At 41.3% G+C, this 4,667-nt stretch overlaps 1 long non-coding RNA gene across 1 annotated transcript; it reads right to left on the bottom strand.

Moving 5' to 3' along the window:
- Nucleotides 1-335: 335 nt before the first annotated feature.
- LOC106945828 (uncharacterized) lies at nucleotides 336-3,148 on the bottom strand. Its single transcript, XR_001424640.1, has 2 exons — nucleotides 3,066-3,148; nucleotides 336-1,077 (listed from the first exon to the last, which is right to left on the bottom strand). It is a non-coding gene; the product is annotated as an uncharacterized LOC106945828 (long non-coding RNA).
- Between the last annotated feature and the right edge of the window lie 1,519 nt (nucleotides 3,149-4,667).

Genomic DNA, 4,667 nt, shown 5'->3' with positions numbered 1-4,667 from the left:
GGACGAGGCAGGAGCTAAAGCGGGTTAAAGTTTGGAAAACGAACCGCCGCCTCAGCTTGCTTTAGGTAGTTGACTGGCTTTGCTAACTGGCTTTGCATGGCGCCGCCATCGAGGCCTCAGCACCAGGCTGTGAGAGGAAGCCTCAAGCGGAGGTATTATGCTGGGCCGCACTCTGGCATCCACAGCCTGTCCCTCGCAATTATTCCTAGAGCGACAGCAACGGTACCGTTTGGTATATCAGTGAAACGCAGACCCCGGTTCCGTCCCTCTTCCTCCTTGTGTCGCCTTTAGCGGGTTTTCACCGAATGCAGAATGGAGGAGCCGGCCAGAAGGTGTTTTGTTTTTTTATTTATTTTTTTTCCAAGGGCTTTAGCCCCCCTTTCAGCCCTTTGACAGGCATGGCTGTGAAAATGTGGAAGCCGCAACCTTGGCAACTGCTCAGTTTCAAACCGGGACGAGGAAACGCCGGCGCCTTCTCCCCCCCTCAGTCACGTTTAATACATCAAAATAATAAAAAAATAAAATAAAGCTGGAAAAGAAACTGAGAAATATTAAAATATAACGTCCTGAGAGGCGTCATCGTTAGAAAGAAAGTGACGGGTAGGAGGGATTTGGAGCTTAAAAGCGAATGTGCCATGCAGGACCTGAAGAGATTCATGGTCTCCAATCCGGTTGTAAAGATTTATCAAGGTGTACTGAGTTCAAAATTAATTCTCACAGATCTGTGCGTAAGAGGGTTTGTGTGTCCTGCACTAAAGAGTATAAAACAAAACAGTGCTGACAGTGTCTCTCTGTTCCCCCCAGCAGCAGAATTGAGTAACACTGGCATAAGCAGCCTCTCTCTCCTCATCTTCCTCCCTCACTCTATTGACTCTGTGGATAATCTTGACTCCCCAGAAAAAGAAAAAAAATCCTTAAGCAGCTGGCCACAAACCTTGTGCTTGAGTGCACATGCATACAATATCTTCCCTCCAGCCCTGGGGCTGTTTTTCACCCCTCTTTCGCTCTCTCCCTCCTTCCTCTTCTTCTTTTTCTTCTTCTTTCCCGGTTCTCCAGTGAGTTCCCAAGCCAACTCGTCTGGGGGAAAAAAAAAAAAAAAGGCAGGATTTGTTGGTTGGGTCTGGGAGCGTGTGCCAAAATCAACACTGCTTCCTTTTCCTCAGGGAAACCTGTAGCAAATTGGACTGGAGCTGGCTTTTCACTTTGTCCAGAGGATGCAGGCTTCCTCTGGTAGTGAAACCGAAGACACCGGTGTCCATTTTTGTCATAAATAAAAAAGAAAAAAAGAAAAATAGAAGCAAGCAAGTGAAGTGAGCAGTAAATTGGACGTAGTACAAATAGATTGATTTCCTGTGTAAATGGGTAAGCCAATGGAGAGCTGCTTTTGATTTGTGAGCAGCTGAAATAGTGGTTTCCTTCCCTCTGCTGCAGTCAAAAACTGTAACTATCATGTCGATATGGATTAAATGTTTGGAGCAGTATAAAGACCTTTTTTTTTTAAACCTCATCACGTTTTGTCACATTACAACAACAAAGTGTTACGATCCGTGTTTCTGTGCGTTTATTTTTGAGTTTTTCTGTGTAGTCCTGTTCCCTGCGAGTCTGTCTCTGCGTCTTCCCTTGATTGTTTCCCAGGTATGTCTCATTCCCTTAATTACCCCGTGTGTATTTAAACCCACCTGTTGTCTGTGTTCTTTGTCGGGTCCTTGTCTTTGTCTATGTAGGTCACACACTGTCTTGCTCTCCGGTCGTACTGCTAAGTCCTGGATTGTGGTTTGCTTGCATGTTAGTTCCGTTAATCTGTTGCTACCGGCATTTTAGCTGTGCGCTAGTCTGTGTGCCGTGCTGCCTGTACCTGGACTACTCTGAGCGTTATCTTAATTAAAACCATCTCATTCATCTACATCCTGGGTCCACCTGCGTCTTCCTCACCACCACCAACTACACCGATCCTGACACAAAGCTTATTATTTCAGTGGGGATGTCATGTGGTGGACCAAATCAAAGTAATGCACAACAGTACAGTGGAAGTAAATTGATTTTCTTTATTGTGAGTTGATTGTTGGTAGGTAGGCATTCCTACCTACCTACCTGCCCACCTTCCTTCCAACCTTCCCACCTAACTTCCTTATCTACCTTTCTGTCAATCTACCTTCCACTAAAATCTGATGCTACTCCATTTTTGTCTACAACTCGTAATGAATGAAGTTGTGCTCATCGCTCATGTCTTCTTCAAAGGATTTTGCTTCATTTACCTCAGTGGTTCTTGTTGCAGGCGAAAAGGCTGCAGAAGTTTTTCAAAGAGTTTTGTTTGTTTGACACAGTGCCATTGAAAGCGGATGGCACCAGCTGAATATGTAACAAATGTTGCAACTTTATAGGGTGTGAAAACACCCGAAGAGGAAGCTTGTTCCAAAGTTTGGGATCTACGGCACTCCTGGAAAGCGACAAGAATTCTGACTTCAAACTTTTTCTTTTTACACACTTGTGTAAAACCTCTTGTGAGATAAGGAGGTCCATCTAAACATTTAAAACTCAGAAATCAAATCTTGAACAAAATCCTAAAAAGTACAGGCAACCAGTGTAGGGAGGACATGTGGGGTGGAAAAAAAGTACCGTCACACTCCTTCCAATTCATAATTGTGCTCCACTTTGTGTTGGTCTGTCACATTCAGATACATTTAATTTCATGAATGTTTGAGGCTGGAAAGTAACACTGTGCAAAAAAAAAAAAGAAAAAAGACTCAAACGGCGTGAAAACATTACAGCTCAGCGAGACAATAAACTGCAGTTTGAAGGTGGACGTGGCAAGCAAATTAAAACAGCATGAGTAAGAGACGGAGCTGGAAGGCGTTCGCTGTCACTTTCCATCGGATTCGTTTCTAGATATTGTATTGTGAGGAATCAGAGGAGGGAGGCAGGCAATCACGGTATCAGTGCAGCCTTTGTCTCTTTACACTACTTCATATCAAACCCAAATGGACTGCAGCAGATGACACCTTGTTTGAAGGAGCGAGATGTTTGATCGAGGATGTGTTTGATGCAGAAGGAATAAAAAGTAACACCTTAGCTGTTCGAGCTCGGCTGCGGCTGTTTGAAGTGTTGGAGCAGGAAAGCCCCGGTATTCGTTCTCATCCGCCGAGTTTCTACGTGAGGGAAGGGTGAGACAAAAAAAAAGAAAAGAAGCGGGAATAGGGTATGTGCTGGCGCAAGTACAGAATTAAAACAAGTACTTTGGAAATAAAGGATGAAGTGTGTAGAGTTGAGCTTAGAAAGCAGCGTATGCTTAGGAAAATAAAAAAAACAATATTGTGATTCTGAATGAGTGTGATGATTAAACTTTTAAAGTGCACTTGATGCAGCGTACTGAGCTCTAAACTTTGATTTCCCATGAATATAACGAGATGCATATTTAAATATCAAGACGACTCAAATGAAGGAGAAAAAAAATATTACATCATTTTTACACACTTTAACGTCAAAATGAAAACTGATTTCTAAAAAAATAATGATTACATATGATTAACAAAAGCGACTGCATACATTTTTACCTGCCTTTAAGGTGACTGACCTAAATCGACAGAGGTTCAGCTATTGCAGAGAAACAGACAAGAATGTAGCCACCGGCTAGCAGTTAGCCGCTAGCAGCTAATGTTGGTGCCTGCTGCGTTTGGTTGTCTCTAGTTAAGACTCTAAAATAGGTTGATTAGACCTGATCTGAATGATTCTAGACTGAACAGAGAGTCCTTAGAAACAAGTTTGTGATTTCTGACACCTTCATTCAATTTATTATAAGACAAAAGGTTCATTTTTTGACTTTTTAGCATAAAAAACGCCTTCAGATCAGACAATAAAACCCAAAACTTAGTCTTAAAACCCATTAGTTCCGTTGTAAATTAGATTTATATGTATAGACCAGCATTCCTCAACTGAGGAAGTAAAAATATTACAATGTCAACTTTTGGACTTGAGATGGCATAATTTAACCTTTGCTGCATCTTATTCTGTTACCCACAGCAAAGATGATGTGAAAAATCATCTTCAGCTATGTAAAACTGCTTTTTTTTTTTTATTAAAGTGGGTGAAAATCACGTTTGCTTCAATGTTGTTTTGTTGAATATGATGTGTTTAAATCGCTGAGGGCTCTTTTGTTTTGCGTTTTCAGTGACAGTTTTTGCTGCAAGTTGGGATGTGAGTGAGAAAAGGAAGACGGGGATGCCCATGGACAAATGCGTTATTACTGAACACAAAATGTAGAAACTACATTACCCAGTATTTCTTAAGCCAAAAATGAAACCCATTCTTCTCTCAGCAGAGCTGTTTATCCTTTTCACAATGCAATTTTTTTCTATTGTGGTTGATTCTGTGTTTGTTTGTTGTTTTGTTTTTTCATTAAGTGACAGATATACTGGTTCATCAGTAACTTCCAAGATGGCACGTTCATGTTAATTTCTTGTCTGTGGGTGGCTGATGGCAGGAACAATCCAGTTTCACTTTGGGCACATGTCTCATTCACAAGTTAAACATCTGATTGACGATGCTCCTGGTTCAGTATAAGCTTCATGAGTGTGCAATCATCAAAATAATGTAAAAAAAATAATTCATTTGTTCTGTAATGCAAAACAATGAATTTAGTCTTAATGTAGTGAGTGAAATGAATCATAGTA

This window comes from Poecilia latipinna, unplaced genomic scaffold, assembly GCF_001443285.1.
Source record: "Poecilia latipinna isolate Pla-1442-1.1 unplaced genomic scaffold, P_latipinna-1.0 Scaffold163, whole genome shotgun sequence".
Classification (NCBI taxonomy): Eukaryota; Metazoa; Chordata; class Actinopteri; order Cyprinodontiformes; family Poeciliidae; genus Poecilia; species Poecilia latipinna.
The sequence above is the reverse complement of the archived record's forward strand: the minus strand, read 5'-3'. Positions and strand labels throughout refer to the sequence as shown.